The sequence below is a fragment of the Hemiscyllium ocellatum genome, chromosome 36, assembly GCF_020745735.1.
Source record: "Hemiscyllium ocellatum isolate sHemOce1 chromosome 36, sHemOce1.pat.X.cur, whole genome shotgun sequence".
NCBI classification, from domain to species: domain Eukaryota; kingdom Metazoa; phylum Chordata; class Chondrichthyes; order Orectolobiformes; family Hemiscylliidae; genus Hemiscyllium; species Hemiscyllium ocellatum.
Genome location: NC_083436.1, coordinates 46299449 through 46323727, shown reverse-complemented (window position 1 = coordinate 46323727; position 24279 = coordinate 46299449). Strand labels below are relative to the sequence as shown.

Below are 24279 nucleotides of genomic sequence, written 5' to 3'. Positions count from 1 at the left end.
ATGTCCTCGGTGGAGTGGGAGGGAGAGTTAAAGTGTTGAGCCACGGGGTGATTGGGTTGGTTGGTTCGGGCGGCCCGGAGGTGTTCTCTGAAGCGTTCCGCAAGTAAGCGGCCTGTGTCACCAATATAGAGGAGGCCACATCGGGTGCAGCGGATGCAATAGATGATGTGTGTGGAGGTACAGGTGAACTTGTGGCGGATATGGAAGGATCCCTTGGGGCCTTGGAGGGAAGTGAGTGTGGAGGTGTGGGCGCAAGTTTTACATTTCCTGCGGTTGCAGGGGAAGGTGCCGGGGGTGGAGGTTGGGTTGGTGGGGGGTGTGGATCTGACGAGGGAGTCACGAAGGGAGTGGTCCTTGCGGAATGCTGATAGGGGAGGGGAAGGAAATATATCCTTGGTGGTGGGGTCCGTTTGGAGTTGGCGGAGTTATCAGGCTATGTCAGGGAGCAGTTCAGAGTCAAGCACATTACTGTGATGGTTCCTTTGAATTTTGCACTGTGTTTTCAATAGGTATCTAAATATTAAATTGTTATTTAATGACAAGGGTTTGAGATATAAAATAGACTAAAAAGACAGGACTTCTTTCACTGGAGTGTAGAAGGTTGAGGAGTGATCTTGAGGTTTATAAAATCATGAGGGACAGAGATAAGGTGAATGACAACATCTTTTCCCAAGGTTGGGGGAGTTTAAACTAGGGGGCATATTAAGGTGAGAGGAGAAAGATTTAAAATGGACATGACAGGCAACCTTTTTTGGAGAGAGTGGTTTGTGTGTGGAATGAATTGCCAGGGAAAGTGATGAATGCAGTAACAGTTAAAATGCTTAGAAGACAAAGTTTGGGAGAAGATTTGTAGCTCGGGTGCTCGTTGTTGTGGTTCTGTTCGCCGAGCTGGGAGTTTTTGTTGCAAACGTTTCGTCCCCTGTCTAGGTGACATCCTCAGTGCTTGGGAGCCTCCTGTGAAGCGCTTCTGTGATGTTTCCTCCGGCATTTATAGTGGCTTGTCTCTGCTGCTTCCGGTTGTCAGTTGCTGTCCGCTGCAGTAGCAGGTATATTGGGTCCAGGTCGATGTGTTTGTTGATAGAATCAACATACGAGTGCCATGCCTCTAGGAATTCCCTGGTTGTTCTCTGTTTGGCTTGTGCTATAATAGTAGTGTTGTCCCAGTCGAATTCATGTTGTTTGTCGTCTGTGTGTGTGTGGCTACTAAGGATAGCTGGTCGTGTGGTTTCGTGGATGCGGGTTGTTAGAAGACATTTAGATACATTCATGAATAGGAAAGATTTGGAGGGTTATGGACTAAGCTAAGGCGGGTGGGATTAATTTAGTTTGGGAACCTTGGTCGGCTTGGACTTAAGGGTCTGTTTCCACACTATAACTTTGTGACCACACAAAAACAGAAGCAGGTCTGGCAGCATCTGTGAAGAGAAATCAAAGTTAACATTTCAGGTCAAGTGACCGTTCCCCAGAACTGTTCTGAGGAACGTTAACTCTGATTTCTCTTCAGAGATTATGTCAGACCTGCTGAACTTTTCGAGCAACTTCTGTCTTTGTTTCTGATTTACAGCATCCTTTTGGTTTTCACTCACGATTCTCTTGTTAAAAATGACAAAATACCAGATAATAGTCCAACAGGTTTATTTAGAAACACTAGCTTTCAGAGCACTGCTCCATCAGGTGGTTGTGAAGCGGGTTCATAAGACACAGAATTTATAGCAAATGATTACACTGTCTTGCAACTGAAACAATATATTGAACATACAAATCAGTAATCTAGGCTTCAAAATAAACCTATTGGACTATAACCTGGTGTCATGTGCTTTTTAACTGTGTCTAGATTAGAGCGGTGCTGGGAAAGCACAGCAGGTCAGGCAGCAGCCAAGGAGCAGGAAAATCGACATTTCCGGCAAAAGGAATAGAGGCAGGGAACCTGCAGGGTGGAGCGATAAATGAGAGGGGGGTGGGAAGAAAGTAGCATAGAGTACAATAGGAGAGTGGGGGTGGGGATGGAGGTGAGAGGTCAGGGAGGAGGGTGGAGTGGATAGGTGGGAAGGGAGCTAGGCAGGTGGGACAGGTCATGGGGACAGTGCTGAGCTGGAAGGTTGGAACTAGGGTGAGGTGGGGGAAGGGGAAATGAGGAAACTGGTGAAGTCCACATTGATGCCTTGGGGTTGAAGTGTTCCGAGGCGGAAGATGAGGCGTTCTTCCTCCAGGTTTTTAACTGTGTCCATCTCACACCCAACACCGGTACCCCCACATCAAACTCTCATCGACTCTGTGGAGGGCCAGATTCGCGCATGCGTACTCGCCACGACAACATGAGACCGCCCCTCACTAGACGAGCATGCGTACTTCTTGGACATCTGCTTTTGGAGGGCGGTGAGCGACGAGTGGCCACCAACACGCATGTGCAGTGTTTCACCAGCCTCCCCCCCACACATCCAGGCTGCGCATGCGTTACCCCGGGTGGCAGACCCTCATCCCGCGCATGTGCGTTGCGCTAGGCGACGCGGCGGGTTGACAGGTGGTGAGCTCGAGCCGTTCTCCGCCTCAGGGGCATTGGAACCTGCGGCTTGGTCGCTGTGTGGAGATTATCCTTAGGGTCACAGTTTACCACAGGGCAAGTGTGTAAGTGCCAGTTGTTGTTTGTATCGCGGTCTTTATTGTTGTGTATTGAATTGAATTGTAGTCTGATTCCCAGTGCGGGTTTCTATGACCGTTAGATCTTATTTCCCAGCCCGCGAGTGGGACTCTCTGTGATCTGGAGCCTCTCTCAGGACAAGGAAATGGCACTTGGATAGAAAGATCTTTGCTTTCATCAGATCTGGCCGCCTAATGTCGCCTTGCCTAATATTTCCTGAACGCATGGCAAACACTGTGGTTGCTGGATATGTGAAATAGAGACCGAAATTACTGCAAATATTCAGCATGTCTGACAGCATCTCTGTAGAGAGAAATGGGGTTAATGTTTCAGGTCGATGACCCAGCATCACAGTCAAGGAAAAGTTAGAAAGCTGATTGGTTTTAAGCAGTTGAAACGGGGAGGGTGGGGAAACAAACAAAAGAGAAAGAATCTGATTGAATGGAAAACAGGAGATATTAAGTGTCAAAAAATTTGGTTATGTCAAATCTCCAACGCAATTCCAGCACTTTCTGCATTTAGTTCCAAGTGATTAGCTTTCCCGTGATCTAATTCCAGGATTAGGCAGGTAGATTACTGTTGCCAACACTCCTGGAACTGTCGTGAAGTCTCTATTTAAAGATTTAATTATTGTTCCAAGGCCGTAAGCCACCCAGGAAATAAATGATAGGGATGATACTTTTCATGTCTTTTCTACTTCGAGTCATAGAGATTTTACAGCACAGGCCCAATGTGTTTGCAGCAGTCTTCCAGCAATTACCTATTCTAATTCCATTTCCCAGCACTTGGCTGATAGCCTTGTATGCTGTGACATGTCAAATGGTCATCTGAATAGATTTTAAATATCTTGGGGATTTCTGTCTATATCACCCTGACAGTCTGTGATTTCCAGAAGCCCACAATTCTCTGGGTGAAATTTTTCCCCCAAATACCCTCTAAACCTCCTGCTCTCTGCTCTGAAACTGTGCCCCCTGTTTTGACCCCTCTCTTAAGGGGAAAGGTTTCTCCCTGTCTATGACCCTCAGAACTGTGTATACCTCAATCAGGTCCCTAAACAGTCTTCCTGTGCTCTGTAACCCCAGCTGATCTAGTCTGTCTTCATAGCTGAATCACTCCAGCACAAGCAGTCTCTTTTTCACCCACTCTAGTGCATTGGTTTTAATTTTCCAAAGTGCAGTAGATTCAGGAAAGGTTCTTTTCAATTAGAAAATAGCAAAGTGTAACTTCTTTATTCAAAAGGCGAGGGAAATAGAAAGCAGGAAATCAAACTGGCCTGTATTTAATTTCTGTCAGAAAAATGTTGGAAATACTCATTAAAGACATTATAACAAGGTACTTGGATAAGTTCAAGGTAATCAGGCAGAGCCAACATGGTTTTGTTAAAGAAATCTAATTTATTCAAATTCTTTGAAGAAGGTTAATATACTTCTCAAGAAATTTACTGTCATTCCTTAAGTATTGTTGGAAAATCCTGGAATTTTCTCCCAAACAGCAATGTGGGTCTACCTACAACAAGTGGACTTGAGTGTTTCAAGAAGGCAGTATGCCATCACCAGAAGGGCAACAGTTGCTGGCCCAGCCAGTGACACCCATGTCCCATGATCAAATTTTTTAAACAAGTAACTTGTACTGTTGATGAAGGAGAACCAGTGGATGTATTGTGTTTAGAAGGCATTCCACATCAAAAGTTATTGTGCAAAATCAAAGCTTTTGGTGTAGGGTGTAACATAGCGGCATGGGTAGATTTGCTTGCTAACAGAAAGCAGAGGGTAAGAGTAAGAGCAAAGAACATTACAGCCTAGGAACCGGCTCTTCAGCCCTCCAAGCCTGCGATGATCCAGATCCTCTATCTAAACCTTTAGATTAGATTAGATTAGATTACTGTTGTCTATTTTCTAAGGGTCTGTATCCCTCTGCTCCTTGCCCATTCACGTCTCTGTCTAGATACATCTTAAATGATGCTATCATGCCTGCCTCTACCACCTCCAATGGGAACATGTTCCAGGCACCGGCCACACTCTGCATAAAGAACATCCACGCATGTCTCCCTTAAACTTTCCCCTTCACTTGAACTCGTGACCTAGTAATTGAGTCTCCCACTCTGGGGAAAAAAGCTTTTTGCTATCTACCCTCTCTATACCTTTCATGATTTTGTAGACCTCGATCAGGTCCCCCCTCAACCTCCGTCTTTCTAATGAAAATAATCCTAATCTACTCAACCTCTCTTCATAGTTAGTGCATACCAGGCAACATCCTGGTGAACCTCCTCTGCACCCTCTCCAAAGCATCCACATCCTTTTGGTAATGTGGCAACCAGAACTGTATGCAGTATTCCAAATGTAGCCGAACCAAAGTCTTATACAACTGTAACATGACCTGCCAACTCTTGTAATCAATACCCTGTCTGATAAAGGAAAGCATGCCTTATGCTGCCTTGACCATTCTATTTGATCTGTGTTGCCACCTTCAGGGTACAATGGACCTGAACACCCAGATCTCTCCCCAGGACTTTTCCATTTACTGTATAGTTCACTCTTGAATTGGATCTTCCAAAATACATCACCTCACATTTGCCTGGATTGAACCCCATCTGCCATTTCTCTGCCCACCTCTCCAATCTGTCTATATTTTCCTGCATTCTCTGACAGTCTCCTTCACTATCTGCTATTCCACCAATCTTAGTGTCATCTGCGAACTTGCTAATCTTCCTCCAGATCACTTATGTATATCACAAACCACAGTGGTTGCTGCATGGTTCCCTGTGGAACACCAGTGGTCATAGTTATCCATTTTGAGAAACTCCCTTCCACTACTACTCTTTGTCTCTTATTGTCCAGCAAGTTCTTTATTCATGTTGCTAGTACATCCTGGATCCCATGTGACTTCACTTTCTCCGTCAGCCTACCATGGGGAATCTTATCAAATGCCTTACTGAAGTCCATGTTTATGACATCTACAGCCCTTCCCTCATCAATCAACTTTGTCACTTCCTCAAAGAGTTCTATTATGTTGGTAAAACATGATCTTCCCTGCACAAAACCATATTGCCTATCACTGATCAGCTCATTGTCTTCCAAATGGGAATAGATCCTATCTCTAATATCTTCTCCAGCAGCTTCTCCTCCACTGAAGTCAGGTTCACCAGTCTATAATTACCTGGATTATTTCAGGTAATTTTTCAGGTTGGCAGAATGACACAGGTTGGGAGTGGAGTTTCAACCCATGGCAATTTTATATAAATGATTTGGGTAACAGGATTGAAAGAATGATAGCTAAAGTTGCTGATGAGACAAAGTATGTAGGAAAGTGAGTTATGAAAAGGACATAAGCTATTTATATTGCTATGTAGGATCCTTATGTGAGTGGGCAAAGATCTGGTGAATGGATACAATGTGGGGAATCTGTGATATTGATCAATTTGTCAGGAAGATTAAAATTATCTAAATGGTGAGAAATTGCAGAGCTCTGAGATCTGGAGAGACCTTGCTGTCCTAGTGCAGAAACTGCAGAAGATTGATATGTGGATACACAAGTAATCAGGAGAGCTCATAGAATGTTATTGTTTATTGCAAGAGAAATTGAATGCAAGAATAAGGAGGTTTTGCTTATTTAAGGCACTAGGCATCTGGAGTACTTTGTGCAATACTGGTTATCATACTTATGGAAGGATATTAATGCATTGGAAGGAGTTCAGAGAAGACTGGGACTGATGTCATTGGTTGGGGTACTTGGTAGAGGAGTTGAGGAGGGTTTAAACTAGTGTGGTGAGGGGAACCAGGGGAGTAGGGTAGTAGATGCAGAAATTGAGGGAAAGGTAGAAACCAAAGCAAGTATGACTAAGAACAAGAACAAGCAGGGAAACGCTGGTGAAAATTGCAGGGGAGGTGGTCTGAAATGCACGTGTTTCAATGCGAGATATATACATGTAATAGGTAAGGTAATTAGGGGTGGCACGGTGGCTCAGTGGTTAGCACTGCTGCCTCACAGCACCAGAGACCCAGGTTCGATTCCTGCCTGGGGCAACTGTCTGTGTGGAGTTTGCACATTCTCCCAGTGTCTGCGTGGGTTTACTCTGGGCGCCCTGATTTCCTCCCACAATCCAAAGATGTGCGGGTCAGGTGAATTGGCCATGCTAAATTGCCCATAGTATAAGGTACATTAGTCAGGGGTAAATATAGGATAGGGGAATGGGTCTGGGTGAGTGACTCTTTGGACGGTCAGTGTGGACTTGTTGGGCCGAAGAGCCTGTTTCCATACTGTAGGGAATCTAATTTAAATGAACTTAGAACTTTGTTTAGTACTTGGAACTATAACATTATTATGATTGCAGAGATTTGGCTGAAAGAGGGATAGGACTGGCAACTGAATGTCCCAGGTTTAGATGTTTCAGGTGTGATAGAAGGGGATGTGAAAGTGGTGAGGGAGTTGTTACTGGTAAAGGGGTATCTCCTAGCTGTACTGAGGGAAGATACATCAGAGGACCCGTGCAGCAATAAGGGTAGAACTCTGGAATAGGAAAAGTGAAGTCACAACGCTGGCAGTATTCTTTCGGCCTCCCAACAGCCAGCGGGAGGTAGAAGAGAGGATATGTACAGGTCGTTCTGGTATAATGTGCATTTCATCAACTGGAATTGGTTGTAACATGAGTGACCAATTGTTGATGTTGTTTTGATAATGCGAACTTCCTACTGAATGGGTATAGCAATTTTCTATAGTGATCTTCTACAGCACGATTTTCTATAGTGGTTTTCCATAGCGTGATTTTCCATTGTGCGGGGTTGCAGAGGAATGCAACTGTCAGTTATACCAGAAAACACTGTAGTCAGATTTTTGTAAGATAAAAAAAACAGCAGGGTTGTTCTGGTCAGCAATTTTAACTTCCCATATAATAACTGGGACTCAGTTCATGCTAGGGGCTTGGATGGAGAATTTATAAGGACCATTTAGGAGGGTTTCTTGATACAGTATGCAAACAGTCTAACCAGGGATGAGATAATATTGGAACTGGTTTTGAGAAATTAGCCCGGCCAGGTGAGTGAAGTTTCAGTGGGGGAGTAATTTGGGAGTAGTGATCATAATACCATGAGTTTTAAGATCCTCATGGATAGGGATAACAGCATTCCTCAGGTGAAGGTTTTTAATTAGAAGGTGAACTACAGCAATATTTGGCAGGAACTGGAGAATTTTGACTGGAAGCGGTTGTTTCAGGGTAAATCCACATTGGATATGTGAGAATATTTCAAACGACAGTTGTTAAAAGTTTGCAGATGATACAAAGATTGGTGGTGTTGCCGATAGTGAGGAGGATTTTCAGAGGATACAGCAGAATATAGATCCGTTGGATGCATGGGCAGAGAAAGGGCAGATGTAGTTTGATCTTGACAAATGTGAGGTAATGTATTTTGGAAAGTCAAGTACAGTTGGACATTATACAGTGATGACAGAACACTTAAGAGTATTGATGTACAGAGAGATCTGGATGTGCAGGCCCTCAGATCACTGAAGGTGGCAGCACAGGTAGATAAGGTAGTAAAAAAGGCTTTTGGCATGCTTGCCTTCATAGGAAGGGGCATTGAGTATAAGGATAGGCAAGTTATGCTGCAGCTTTATAGAAATGTAGTTAGGCCACACTTGGAATATTATAGTTCTGGCCACCACACTACCAGAAGAATGTGGATGCTTTGGAGAGGGTACAGAAAAGATTTACCACAATGTTGACTGATATGGGGTGATTTTAGCTATGAAGAAGTATTGGATTGACTGGGTTTGTCTTCACAGGAACACAGGAGGTTGAGGGGTGACTTGAAAGAAGTTTGTAAGATTGTGAATGGCATGATGGAATGGAAAGTATGAGTCTTTTTCCCAGGGTGAAGGGTTCAATTACTAGAATGAAGATGTTGGTGGTGGTGGTGGGGGGGGGGTGGCTGTTGTGGGCAGGGGGGGAGCTGTTGTGGGCAGGGGGAGCAGTTTAAAAGAGATGTGTGAGGCAAGTTTTTCACACAAAGTGGGGGTGAGTGCCCAGAACATGCTGCCAGACATGGTGTTGGAAGCAGACACAATAGCAGCATTCATGAATCACCTGGACAAAAACATGAATAGAAATCCTGTACATGAAGACAGTTTTAATATGGAAGGTCAAAATATGTTGCTACAGGCTTGGAGGGCTGAAGGGCTTGTTGCTGTGCTGCATTGCTCTTTGTTCTTGGTTTTTGTTTTAAGACTAATACCTCAAATGAGTAGATTACCTAAAGAAGAAAGATTAAACAGGCTATATGCTCTCAACTTCAGAAGAATCAGAGGAGATTTAATTGAAACATATAAAATTCTGAGGGGACTTGACCAATGGATGTTGTAGAGATGTTTCTACTTGGGGGAGAATCTAGAACTAGTGGTCATGCTCATTTAAAATAGAGATGAGGAAACTTTTTTTTCTCTCTGAGGGTTGAATGTCTTTGGAATTCTCTTCTTCAAAATGCAGAATTTTAATTTTTTTTAGGGCAGCGATAGATAAGTAGATTCGTTATAACCAAGGTGATGAAAATATGTTATGGATATGCAGGAGTGTACATAGAATATTGAAAGGTCCAGCACAGAACAGGCCCTTTGGCCCACGATGTTGTGCTGAGGTTTAATCCTAATGTAAAATATAATAACTTAACCTACGCACCCCTCAACTCACTGCTATCCCATGTGCATGTCCAGCAATCGCTTAAATGTCCCCAGTGACTCTGCTTCCACCACCACAGCTGCAACGCATTCCATACTTTCACAACTCTGAATAAAGAACCTACCTCTCCTTTATACCTTCCTCCTAATATCTTCAAACTATAACTCCTCGCACCACTCAATCCCGCCCTGGAGAAAAGTCTCTGGCTATTGACTCTATCCATTCCTCTCATTATCTTGTACACCTTGATCATGTCTCCTCTCTTCCTCCTTCTCTCCAGAGGGAAAAGTCCAAGCTTATTCAACCTTTCTTCATAAGGCAAGTCCTCCAGTCCAGGCAGTATCCTGGTAAATCTTCTTTGCACCCTCTCCAAAGCCTCTCTATCTTTCCTATAGTAGGGTGACCAGAACTGGACACAGTATTCCAAGTGTGGTCTCACCAGGGACTTGTAGAGCCATAGCAAAACCTTGCGGCTCTTAAGCTCGATTCCCCCTGTTAATGAAAGCCAAAACGCCATATGCTTTCTTAACAACCCTATCCATTTGGGTGGCAATTTTGAGGGGTCTATGTACTTGCTTACCCAGATCCCTCTATTCCTCCACACTACCAAGAATCCTGTCTTTAATCCTATATTCAGCATTCGAGTTCAATTTTCCAAAATGCATCACTTCACATTTATCCAGGTTGAACTCCATCTGCCATTTCTCAGCCCAGCTCTGCATCCTGTCTATGTCCCGCTGCAGCCTGCAGTAGCCCTCGATACTATTGATGACACCTCCAACCTTTGTGTCATCTGCAAATTTACTAACCCACTCCTCAAACTCCTCATTCAAGTCATTTCTAAAAACTACAAAGAGCAGAGGCCCAAGAAACAGAGCCCTGCGGGGCTCACTCAACACTGATCTCCAGGCAGAATACTTTCCATCTACAACCACCCTCTGCCTTCTTTCAGCCAGCCAATTCTGAATCCAGATGGCCAAATCTCCCTGTATCCCATACTTCCTGACTTTATGAATGAACTACCATGGGGAACCTTATCAAATGCCTTGCTGAAGTCATATCCATCACATTCACTGCTCGACCTTCGTCGATCTATCTTGACACCCCTTCATAGAACTGAATAAGATTTGTGAGGCATGATCTGCCCCTCAAAAAGCCATGCTGACTGCCTTTAATTACACTACGTTTTGCCAAATACTCATAAATCCTATCCCTCAGAATTCTTTCCAAAACTTTGCTGACTACAGACGTAAGACTGACTGGTCTGTATTTGCCAGGAATTTTTCTATTACCGTTATTGAAAAGAGGAATAACATTCACCTCCTTCCAATCATCTGATATGACTCCCATTGAGAGTGAGGAGGCAAATATACTCGCCAGTGGCTTAGCAACCTCCTTTCTCGCTTCCCAGAGCAGCCTAGGATAAATCTGGTCTGGCCCTGGGGACTTATCAATCTTAATGTTTTCCAAAATTTGCAGCACATCAACTTCATCAATCATGGTCCGGTCAAGACTACATCCCTGCTCCTCAAAGTTTTCATTTAGTATGGAAGCGTCCCTCTCCTTGGTGAAAACTGTAGCAAAAAACTCATTTAAGGCTTCCCCTATCTACTCAGACTCCACGCACAAATTCCCTCCGCTATCCCTTATCGGCCCTACCTTCTCCCTGATTCTCTTATTCCTCACGTTTGAGTAAAATGCCTTTGGGTTCTCCCTAATCCATCTTGCCAAGCCTTTTTCATGCCCCCTCCTGGCTCTCCTCAGTCTATTTCTAAGCTCCTTTCTAGCAAGCCTGTAATCCTTTAAAGCTGTGCTAGATCCTTGCTTCCTCCACCTTACATAAGCTGCCTTCTTCCTTTTGATGAGAAGCTCTTCTGTTCGCGTCATCCAAGGTTCCTTAATCTTACCCCTTCTTACCTGTCTCAGAGGAACAAATCTGTGCATCACCTGCTACAACTGCTCCTTAAATAGTCTGCACCTGTCTGCTGTGCCCTTTCTGTGGAACAATTGCTCCCAATCTGTATTTTCCAACTCCTATCTGACAGCGTCATAATTTCCTTTTCCCCAATGAAACATCTTCCTTTGGTAACTGCTCCTTTCACTCTCCAAATGTGAGGCAGTTGTGATCACTGTCACCAAAATGCTCTCCCACCACGAGATCTGACACCTGTCCTGGCTCGTTGCTGAGCACCAAATCCAAAATAGCCTCTCCCCTTGTCAGTCTGTCTACACATTGAGAAAGGAAACCCACCTGAACATACCTGACAAAAACGGCTCCGTCCAAACTTAGGAGGTTCCAATCGATATTGGGAAAGTTGAAATCACACATAACAACAACTTCTGCTGCTTCTGCATTTTTCCAGAATCTGACCACCTATGAGTTCTTCAATCTCTCTACTGCTATTAGGTGGTCTGTAGAAAACCCCCAATGCAGTGGCTGTTCCTTTGCTGTTCCTAACTTCTACCCATACTGACTCAGTAGACAGTTCAGATTAAAATCAGGTGAGCCATGGTCTGATTGGATGGCTGAGCAGGATTGAAGGACCAAGTGACCTACTCTTGTTCCTTGTTTGTATGTAGTGCAATGACATCCTTCCTAGAGTATGGTGAGCAAGACTGCACGAAGTACTCCATCTGTGGCCTAACTAATCTTATACGCAATATTAGCCTTGACTAATAAAGGTAAGTATCCTATATGCCTTCTTAACAACCTGATCGACTTATCCTGCTTCTTTCAAGGATCCATGGACATGTACACCAAGGTCCCTTTGATCTTCTGTACTTCCACTGTCATTCAATGCCTATTACCTTGCTTGACTAATCCCTGATGTATGAAGACAGACTGGATCAATTTGGACAGCCGTCACTGAAGTTTAGAAGATTGAGCAGTGTTCTTAAATGTACAAAATTTTAACAGGACCAGAATGGATTAACACAGGAAGGAGGTTTCCAATGACTAGGGAGTCCTGAACCAGGAAACACTGTCTGAGGCCACAAGGTAGGCCATTTACGATTGAGATGAGGCGAAGTCTCTTCACCTACAGACTGATGAGCCTGTGGAATTCTCTGACATAGAAAGCAATTGAGGCCAAAACATTGAATGCTTTCAAGGAGGAGTTAGAAACTGCTCTTGGGGCTAAAGGGACCAGAGGGTAGGGGTGGGAAAAGCGAAAATGGGGGACTAAGTTGGATGATCGACTGTGAAAATGTTGAAATGTGGAACAGTTTCAAAGGGCTGAGTGGCCTACTTTATACTCCTATTTTCTACATTTATTATAACTCACTTTGGGAGGATTAACCTTGCATTTTTTATCATTTAAATTCCATTTGCTTCTGTTCAGCCTACCTAACTGACCCATCTATAATGTCCTATATTTTCCATCTTTTTTTGTCATATTAACCACACCACCAACTTTCATGACCTTACTGATCATACCTCATACATCAATGTCTAGATCATTAATGTCTGCAGCAGTGTGTGACCCAGCATCAAACCCTATGGTATGCCACAGCATACAGATTTCCAATCACAAAACATTGTTGTGGTTCTGTTCGCCGAGCTGGGAATTTGTGTTGCAGACGTTTCGTCCCCTGTCTAGGTGACATCCTCAGTGCTTGGGAGCCTCCTGTGAAGCGTTTCTGTGACCTTTCCTCCGGCATTTGTAGTGGTTTGAATCTGCCGCTTCCGGTTGTCAATTTCAGCTGTCCGCTGCAGTGGTCGGTATATTGGGTCCAGGTTGATGTGCTTATTGATTGAATCTGTGGATGAGTGCCATGCCTCTAGGAATTCCCTGGCTGTTCGCTATTCTGATAAGCACATCAACCTGGACCCAATATACCGACCACTGCAGCAGACAGCTGAAATTGACAACCGGAAGCGGCAGATTCAAACCACTACAAATGCCGGAGGAAAGATCACAGAAACGCTTCACAGGAGGCTCCCAAGCACTGAGGATGTCACCTAGACAGGGGACGAAACGTCTGCAACACAAATTCCCAGCTCGGCGAACAGAATCACAACAACGAGCACCCGAGCTACAAATCTTCTCACAAACTTTGAATCACAAAACATGCTTTGAGTGATACCGTCTGCTGACTATCCTTCATTGATCCTTGTCTCTACAAATGGAGATTAACTTTGTCCCTCAGAATCTTTTCCAATTACTTCTGTACCAAGGATGTTAGACTCAATGTCCTGTACTTTGCTGGTTTATCTCTACTATCATTCCTGGAAAAATAGTACCACAATAGTTGTCCTCCAGTCATTCAAAGTATTAGAAAGTGGAGGAAAAATAACACTGACTAACCAGGATAATTAGAAGATGGATGGTCTTTGAAACTCCCAGAAATAAGTCCAACCAAAGTTGGTAATCTGGTGGGAAGCATTGTAGTTGCCCTGCATGCACACATGAGCACTGAATTTGTTAAACAGTACTGGATTTGTCAACATTGTTAGAAAGACACCTCATATTTAATTAAGTGGATTTGAATTTGAAGGATTGTGGATATGTCTAGATTCTTATTTTTAAAATGCTAATGAAGAGACTTCTTGGAACTTTTCTTTTTAAGCAGGGCATTTTTTTTTGAAAACTGAAAGATTCCAGATAATAGCTGTTCTTGGTTGCTTGAACTCATTTCAGAGAAGACACCTGATTGTTTCACAACTGGGTTTTATAGCTGTTCCTTGTGAATAGTGCTTACAGGCTTAAAGTTTATGTTTTGAATTTTCAGTTGAGGAAAGCTGCTACAGAACAAGCTTCTCAGCTTGTGTCTCCTGAGTCTGACATGCTTGTGGTGTTATCAGCATGAAACCTAATTGTTTTTTCTGGCAGTCTGTGCTAAATATAGTATTTCATGTGCAGATTGCCTTTGTCAATCTCCCAGAGACAATGTGTGATTGGTAACTTGACCACACATGCAAGAACACAACATTGACAAACCTTGGAACATTCTATATCTTATTATGTTTTGCCTTACAGGAATAACAATCATTGGCCTTAAAGTATTCTTAAAGTAATTATTTGCAGTGAAATCCACTTTTTTCCCCTTTACCTTAAGAGAATGTATGTTTTCTGGGTTATTTAGAGGAATAACCACTTTATATTTTCATAATACAAATTGTGTGTTAACCAATTCTGTATCTTCACTTCTGAAATTGTCTTTGAGATTCTGGGATTAAAAGTTTTTGAATTCTTGTCACTGCTGTGAGCCTCCCAAGAAATAAATCATAGGGATAATATACCTTTTTTCTTTATTGATGAGAAACTATTTGGAGGAAACCAATTCTGACTCCAGGAGATTTGTTTTACAATAAGTATTTATGAAATAACCTTGGTTGTTTAGATATTTTTGTTCTCACTGTTGGTAAATTGGCAAGTCTTTTGAGATCAAGACAGGAATTAAGCATGAATGTGTCATCACCTCTATCCTTTTCTCCAACTTCATCACCACCATTTTTCATCTTGTCAAGAAAAAGCTTCCCAGTGGTTTGGACATTGTTTACAGGATGGATAGAAAATTCAATTGGTTACAATTCAAGAAGTAAACAATATCAACCTTAATTCAAGAATTTCAGTTTTCAGATGATAATTTCAATTTCTGTTCTGTCAGAAGAGAATTTTCAAGTCTCACTTAATGCCTTTGTGGAAGCATACCAAGAAATTGATCTCAGCCTTAACCTCAAGAAGCCTCAAATCCGTTAATAACCTGTCTTTAGGTCAAATTCCAGTTCCAAACCTCCACTGAAATCAATGCATAAATCTTACCAAACAAGAAACATTTCCCCCCATCAGGGAAGCTGCCTCTGAACTAAGGCTAATGTGGATGAGGAGATTCACCATCACTCCAATCTATGAATGCTGCCTTTGGATGAAAGTGTTTGACGACCATGACATCTGTGCTGATACCAAGATCCTTGTGTATAAGGTAGTCATTCTTCTATATATGGTTCAGAAACTTGGATTATATATAAATGCCACCTCAAGGTCCTTGAGAAGTAACATCAAAGCTGTTTGAGACAGATTTCCTGCATCAGCTAGGACAATAGGTGTACTAATATTAGCATGTTTGAAGCAGCCAGTAGTACCAGTATCGATGCCGTGATCATCTGAAACCAACACAGCCTGGCTGGCCTCATGCTAAAGATATGAGTTCCAATTACCAAAGCAAATCATCTTCATCCAGCTCAAGGAAGGATCGAATGAGAGGAAAACAAAGGAAGTGTTTTAAAATCTCCCTAAAAGCTTCCATCAAGAAATACAACATCGATTTCAATGTGGGACACCTTTGTTCAGAAGAAATTGCATTGGAGGAAGCTCCTGTGTGAAGGGACACCATTCTTTGAAAGAGAAAATGCTGAAGAGGAACTAGAAAAAGCAATGTCGGCGATCTCAAGGCAAAGGTCCAATTTCACCTCTTGGAAACAGCTGCCAAATGTGTGGTTGGAGATGTGACTGTAGGATTGGACGCTCCACTATGCAAAAGACTCAAGAATCCAAGACTGATGAAATGACATCTCCTGGATGTGAGTGTTTGCCAACAATCTAAATCTAATAGAGAAACTGTACAATTGTCTATATCAGGACTTGGATAAAATATTTTTATGTTGTGATCATGGATAATGGGATCAGAGTCACTGTACATTCCTCCCATATCAGCCATAATGTATCTTTTTGTTATTTTATGAGCACAAGTGAAGAAAAATAACCAACAAAAATGATTTTATGAATATGAAATATGTGTGCAGACATTTTTGAAAAGGAGTGTTGGTTCCTGCAGTTGACAAAGTACACCACTCTACCAGAGGTTTGCTCTTGGACATCATGTAATTACCCTTACTTGGCTCAGAAGCTGTTTCACATTTCTAATTTGATAACACAATGGTCACCAGATTTTTCAGATTTTATGTAGAAGTGGAGTAAAAGAAATATTTGAAATGTTCATCACCCTATGGATGGCAGACATAATCTGTAGTGTTAATGCTACTTAATTATTCAATTGGTGGAAAGTTTCCGCAAAATTGTGCAAGGAATACAGGGCTGTGAAACTTAGCATTGCCTTATATGGGTTCGAACTGAGGATAGTTCTAAATCAAGATAATGTTATTTGTTATCAGTAAACTAGTTGCAAAATTATGCTGCTTTAAATAATCTGTGATGCAAGATCGCTAAATGGAGCAGGTTGAAGCTTTTAAAACGTATAATTATTGTTTTTAACAAAATAAGTTCATCAGTGATGTCATTAAGATACTGACAATGTAGGGCTCCTGAGCCATGGCTTGTCTTCTCCTTCCACTTTTCTTTTTCTCTTTTTTTTCTGTTCTGCTTCACTGACCTCTTTCCTAAGATTGGGTGAAATCAGTGGCATTGAGGGATCCCAGCATGGACCTCAATGTGGTGGTGAGTAAGTCCATTGTGGACTCCATGGCAGCAGCAAGTGAACCATTGTTTTCTTTGCTGGGGCAAACACAGGACCTGGTTTAGGGATTTGTGACTGCTACATTGACGAGGAAACGTTGATGACGTAGGCCCAGCAGTGAAAGATTGCACCTGACGAATGGGCAATGCTCCGAAAGCTTGTGATTTCAGTTAACCTGTTGGACTATAACATGATGTCGTCTGACTTCTGACCTAGTCCACATCGTGACCTGAGGATTAGCGATTTTGTGATTTGGTTACGTGTGGTGGTGGCAGAAGGGCATCACACCGACTTTGAAGTGGGCCTAGTGACAAGAGATGTGACTCTGACATTTGTGAGTCTGGTGCAGGTAGCAGCGAGCCGGTGGTGAAGGAAAATCGATTTAGTGGCAAAAGATGGCACCTGAAGAGTGGTGATTTCAATGTTAGTTCGAGTTGTAGAGATGTACAGCACGGAAACGGATTCTTTGGTCCAACTCATCCATGCTGAGAGTGTAGTGCTGGAAAAGCACAGCAGGTCAGGCAGCATCTGAGAAGCAGGCGAATCAACGTTTCAGGCATAAGCCCTTCATCAGGAAGGGCTTATGCCCGAAATGTCAACTTGCCTCCTCCTTGGATGGTGCCTGACCTGCTGTGCTTTTCCAGCACCAAACTCTCAACTCTGATGTCCAGCATCTGCAGTCCTCACTTTTTCCTTGTTCCATGCAGACCAGATATCCCAAATTAATCTTGTCCCCTTTGCAAGCACTTGCGAGCATATCTTTCTCAACCCTTCCTATTCATGATTTTGGAGGTGCTGGTGTTGGATTGGGGTGTACAAAGTTTAAAAAAAATCACACAACACCAGCTTATAGTCCAACAGGTTTATTTAGAAGCACTAGCTTTCAGAACGCCGGTCCCTCATCAGGTGGTTATCACAATAACCTGATGAAGGAGCAGCACTCAGAAAGCTAGTGGTTCCAAATAAACCTGTTGGACTATAACCTGGTGTTGTGTGATATTTAAATTTCTACTCATTATACCCATCCATATGCCTTTTTTAAATGTCATAATTGTACCAGCCTCCACCACTTCCTCTGGCATGTGATTCTATACACGCACCACCTTTTGCGTGAAAGTGTTGTTCCTTAGGTCCCTTTTATATCTTTGCTTTCTCACCTTAAACCTACGCCCTCTAGTTCTGGACTCTTCCACCCCAGGGAAAAAGCCTTGTCTATTTACCCTATCCATGCCCCTCATGATTTTATAAACCTCTGTAAGGTCACCCCTCAGCCTCTGACGTTCCAGGGAAAGCTGCCCCAGCCAACTCAGCCTCTCCTTGTAGCTCAAACCCTCCAACCCTGGCAACATCCTTGTGAATCTTTTCTGGACCCTTTCCAGTTTCACAACATCCTTCTTATACGAGGGAGACATGCAATATTCCAAAAGTGGCTGAACCAAAGTCCTGGACGTCTGCAATATGACCTCCCAACTCCTGTACTCAATGCTGTGACCAATAAAGGAAAACATACTAAATAACTTCGCTATCCTATCTACCCGAGACATTACTTTCCAGGAACTATGAGCCTGCACTCCCAAGATCTCTTTGTTCAGTAACTCTCTCCAGAACTTAAACATAACGTGTATAAGTCCAGCCTTGATTTGCCTTTCCAAAATGCAACACCTCACATTTATCTAAATTAAACTTCATCTGCCAGTCCTCAGCACATTGATCAGATAGACCACGATCCTGTTGTAATCTGAGGAACCTTCTTCGCTATCCACTACACCTCCAATTTTTGTGTCACCTGCAAACTTACTAACTATACCACCTATGTTCACATCCAATTCATTCATGTGAATGACAAAAAGCAGTGGACCCAGCACTGATCCTTTGTAGCACACCACTGGTCACAGGGCCGCAGTCTGAAAAACACCCTCCACCACCACCCTCTGTCTTCTACCTTTGAGTCAGGTCTGTATCCACATGACTAGCTGTCCCTATATTCCATGTGATCTAACCTTGCTAACCAGTCTGGGTTTAGTGTAGTCTGTGGCGAGGCATCGTTAATGATGAACTGGCTCAGGACTGTTGAATTCTAGTTAAACTGTCTTTTTGTTCTTAAATTATTCAAAATAGCATTGGATCATGATAATAATGGGAAAGCCTTTCACTGTATTTTACGAGTTTACTCACCGTAAAATGAACATGACAACAAAATCATTCATATCCAACTCAATTTGTGAATATCTTCCTTAAGCTGTATTCTGTTGAGTAGCAGATATTGCACAGTTAAGAAAGTTAGTAATTTATTTTGTTTTTTCATGGGATGTGGGTGTCACTGGCTAGACCAGTATTTATTGCCCATCCCTAGTTCCCTTGAGGTACTCCTGGTTAGGTAATTGAGATAATAGATTTGTGGTCAAATTTTTTTTCTTGGTTTAACAAACCAACTCCACAGCTACCAAAACAATTTGCTTCAATTAAAAAATAAGTTAGGTCATGTTTTTCAAATCTTGATAATTTGAGTTTTCAAATTGCGTGCATAATCATGTTTGTTTATTTATTTTAAGAAATGCAAAACTGTTATAGTTTTTCAATTTTTTCCGTATTTTTAATTCTGGACTAAAATGACTTTTAAAAACCTGACACTCCCTGAAAGCATCATTTACACAGCTGCTTGTTCAAGCAGTGGTTGCTATATAGTTTGTAGCTGAGCTGGAGCCCAGGGGTGTGTGCAAACGGAGATTAAGCTGGCAATAAGCAGCTGATTGCTCTGTGGAATAGTTTTTTCAGTTAGCAATGACAAACAACTATGCCTGCCAACAACTATGTGATTGATTTCCAAGTGGCTGAACAGATTGGAGTTCTGAAGAGGATAGTGAGAAGTCTTCAGGCCTCCACCAGCTCAGGGGCTCTCAGATAATCCTTAACTCCATTTTTCTACCTTTTCCTCCATAACTCTCGATTCCCCGATTGAAAATTTGCCCAACTTAGCCTTGAATATACTTAACAACCCAGCCTCAACTTACCTCTGGAGTAAAGAATTCCACATATTCACTACCCTCTCTGAGAGAAGAAATTCCTCCTCATCTCCAGCCTTGGGTAGTGTCGTAGAACTGAGGGACCTCTGGGTTCAGGTACATAATCCTTTTGACGTTTGTATTAGATATAGACAGGGCAGTTAAAAAGGCATTTATCATGCTTGTCTTCATTGAGTATAGGAGTTGGGAAGTCATGTTGAGGTTGTACAGAATGTTGGTGAGGCCTCTTCTGGAGTCCAGTTCTGATTGCTCAGTTATAGGAAGGATATTATTAAGCTGAAGAGGGTTCCGAAGACATTTACCGGGATGTTGCCAGCTCTGGAAGATTTGAGTTATAAAGAAAGGCTGGGACTTTGTTCACTGGAGCATGGGAGGTTTAGAGAGACCTAAATTGAGGGGGTATAGACAGCATTATGGTAGTTATCATTTCCTTGGAATGGGGGATTTCAAGACTAAGGGGCACATTTTTAAGAAGAGAGAAGAGAGCTTAAAAAAAGACATGATGGGCATTTGTTTTACACAGAGGGTGGTTTGTGTGTGGGATGGACTTCCTGAGGAAGTGGTGGATGTGGACACCTAGCTAAGTACATGAATAAGTAAGGTTTGGAGGGAGATTAGTTAGTAGCAGGTAGATGGGACTAGTTTGGTTTGGGATAACGTTCAGCATGGACTGATTGGATTGAAGTGTGTGTTTCCACATTGTATGATTCTGACTCCGTCTTGAATGGCCAACTCCTTGCTCTGGGATTATGCCCTCCGGTACTGAGCACTCTCACAAGGGGAAACAACCTCTCTGCACATATCCTGTCAAGTTCCCTAAGAATCTGATACGTTTCAATAGGGTCACCTCTCATATTTCTAAACTTCAATGATTGCAGCCCGAACCTATTCACCCTCTCATTTTCGTGTGTGTGTGTGTGTTTACATGTATGTAAGAGGTTTAGCGTTTAAACCAGTAGGGCTATTTGCAAATGTTCACAATTGTTCACTGATAGCTAGAGTCTACTTATTTGTGATAAGAAATAATTCTGATTTAAGTACAGAAACCCAGTCTGTGTTTTGTCAAACTGGGTCTGAAAAAATGGGACAGTTTTGCATACGTCCATAGAATCTTTAACTTTTGTGATGCTTCTGGGAATAATAGAGCTGATTTCCAGCACATTACCCCAGAGAGATGTGACAATATGAAAAACGACAGAAAAATTTCAACATTGAATTGTTTAGATTCTGCAAGTAGCTGATTGTCTTATCCCTACTTTAATAGCTGGCAGTCAAGGTATCATGTTTAATTTTAACTCAGACAATCTTATTTGTAAATTCTCCATTTTAAGATTAGAATGTTGAAGGAAGCAAGTAAAGAATATTTTGTAAAGAAGGTCATGCAACTTTGTAAAAGAACGAGGAATAATTGATACAGCACAGAAGTAATCTATTGAGCCCATTATGCCTGTGCTAGCCTTTTTGAAATGATAATCCAAGTAGTCTGATTTTCCTGCTTTTCCTCTCTTGTTTGGTAGAGACTGTAGGGATTCTATGAAAACAGAATCCATAGAGGAGTACAGAATGTGGCAGAGGCAATTTTAAAAAAGAAATTAGGAGATCAAAAAGGATGTATGAAAGAATAATGGCAGGTAAAATAAAAAAAATCTTAAATTATTTTACAGGTACATTCAGGTAAAAGGAAAACTATGGAAATAGTAGGGCCCATTAAGGATCATGGTGGTAGTTTGTTTATGGAGTTGGAGGAAGCAGGTAGGGATCTAAATGAATACTTTGTGTCATTGTTCTCTATGGAGAGGGAAGATGTGGGTATAGAAATCGGGTAGAAGAACTGTAAAATAAAGACAGCAGCATAGACAGACAGGGTGTTTTGAGTTGTCTGCCAGGCTTAAAAGTAGATACATTTCATGGCCAGGCTGATTTACCACAGGCTGTTGAGTGAGGCATGGAAGGAAATAGCAGAGCACTGACAATAATTTTCAATTCCTCTCTGGTCACTAGAGAGGTGCCAAAGGACTGGAGGACGGCCAGTGTGTACTGTTATTCAAGACGAGAACAAAGAATACACCAGAAAACTACAGGCCAGTCAGTCTAACTAACTTCAATGGTGGTGAAACTAATGGAAGCAAATTCTGAGGGACAGAATTAATCTACACTTAGAGAGGCAGTAATTAATCAAGAATATTTGTTAATAGATGGTCATGTCTGACCAACCTGATTAAATTTTTGAACAGAAAAATGTGTTGCTGGAAAAGTTGATTTTAACCTCTAAACTTTTGAACAGGTGACCACGTGTATAGATGAGGGCAATGAATTTGAAGTAGTCTGCTTGGACTTCAGCAAGGCTTTTAATAATGTCCAGCATTGGGATTGATGGCAAAGGTGAAAGTCCATGAGATCCAAGGAAATTTGGTAAATTGAATTCATAATTTGCTGAGTGGAAGGCTGCAGAAGGTGATAGTTGAGTGTTTTCAAAAGTGAGAAATATTGGGACCCTTTTTGTGGTATATGCAAACAAGTTAGACTTGAATATAGGAAGGTTGATCAGTAAATTTGCAGATGATACACAGATAGTGAGGAGGATAGCCTTAGTTTACAGGAGGATATTGACAGACTGGTCAGATGAATTGGTCATCTGGGCTGATCAGTAGCAAATTGTCTGAGTAAGTGTGAGGTGAAGCACTTGGGTGGGTCAAGCAAGACAAGGGGATACATGATGAACAGTATGATCCTAGAATGCATTTGGGATCAGAGGGACTTTGTCCCACTACCATAAAACATATACACCAGATAGACAAAGAGATTAAGAAGGAGAAAGTGGAGGACTGCAGATGCTGGAGATCGGAGCTGAAATGTGTTGCTGGAAAAGCGCAGCAGGTCAGGCAGCATCCAAGGAGCAGGAGAATCGACTTTACGTGCATGACTCCTGAAGAACGGCTCATGCCCGAAATGTCGATTCTTCTGCTCCTTGGATGCTGCCTGACCTGCTGCGCTTTTCCAGCAACACATTTTCAGCAAAGAGATTAAGAAGACATGTAAGGCACAGAGTTTAAGAGCAGGGAGATTGTGCAGGAAATATATAAAAATTTTGGCTAGGTTATAGGAGCGATGTGATCACGTTGAAATAGGTTCACAGGATTTTGCCAGTATGTTTACCTGGGCTGGAGAGCTTTAGTTATGAAGCAAAATTAGATAAACTGGGGTTGTTTTCATTGGAGTACAGGAGGCTGCCATAGTGTCCGTACAGCACAGAAATGTCCATTCAGTCCATCAAGTTTGCATTGACATAACTACCATTATAGGTGCACTAATTCCAATTTCCTGCAGTTGCCCTATATCCTTGAATGTAATGATATCTGAAGTGCTCATCTAATGTTTTTTGAAAGCTTTTAAGTTTTCCAACCTCCATTACCTTCCTGCAAAAAACAAAATTTGACATGTAACGATGAGATACTAGGATAGATAATCACACCTATTATTGCTCTCTTGGAATAGAGTAATAGAGATGTACAGCACTGAAACAGACTCTTCGGTCCAACACCACTAATAGCCATCTTTACAAACTCTAGAATCTATATTTTAACACAGTAGATGTGTTACAGAGTCATCGATTCATACAGCATAGAAACAGGCCCTGTTGGTACAACTCGTCACTGATTAGACATGCCAATTTGACCAGATCCCATTTCAGCATTGGTCCATATCCCTCTAAACGCTTCCTATTCAAATACCCATCCAGGTGCTTTTTAAGTGTTGAAATGGGAAAGTTCTTTTTATTGGCCCCATTAGAATCTGCCTTTTATCTATCTACAATAAACGTTGAGCAATCTTTTTGACTGATGGTAACCGTAGAAATTTTCCATCTACTTTATTTATTTTTCCAAAGCTGATTGGTTCATTTGTAATACTGACCTTTCAAATGTAAGTGGAATTTTATTGGTAACTGATTAACAGCTCAAGGCAGGTTAGATGGAGGTACAAATTTAGCGAGTTTATTCTCTACCGATTAATTTCACCCTCCACTATCTAAACATCTTTATAGAAAGACATTTGATTGGTTCAGAGCATAGTGATTGTTCTGTGGAATATTACGATTGAAAATGCCTCTGCATTGGTCCGTGGTAACCATAACGAGGGACTGCCTCACAATGGCAGAAAGACATATTAATTTGGACTGATTTTTTTCCCCACAGTTCAGTACCCTTCAAGGATGTGTTATTAGATCCATCAATGTAAATGACTTGCATCTAACTATGTATTGTGATTTCAAAGTTTCATATTTTATTGCAGATGCAAAAACATCTAAATGAAAGCAAGTGGTAACTTAATTGTTATTTCATCTGAAGTGGAGCAAGAAACTTAGCAGGTAAATATTAAGAAATCTGCTTGACCCTGAAAGGAGTTTCTGACTTACATTCTGTCTATTTCTTAGACCACTTATTTTGAGTTCTGTAAAATCATTTGTCTCTGTTCACCTTACCCCAAAACTTTATTACCTCTAGACTTGACTATTCAAACTTTCCCTTCATGAGCCT

General features: G+C 42.0%; 2 protein-coding genes across 2 annotated transcripts in view; one reads left to right on the top strand and one right to left on the bottom strand.

Moving 5' to 3' along the window:
- The window catches only part of bdh2 (3-hydroxybutyrate dehydrogenase, type 2), a 166528-nt gene that overhangs the window by 105298 nt on the left and 36951 nt on the right, over positions 1–24279 (bottom strand). The window lies entirely within an intron of this gene.
- The window catches only part of LOC132833431 (sodium/hydrogen exchanger 9B2-like), a 177288-nt gene continuing 155539 nt past the window's right edge, over positions 2531–24279 (top strand). The window contains exons 1-2 of the mRNA XM_060851693.1: positions 2531–2625; positions 24035–24110. The gene's annotated coding sequence lies outside the window, so the exon portion shown is untranslated. The remainder of the gene's footprint in view (positions 2626–24034; positions 24111–24279) is intronic.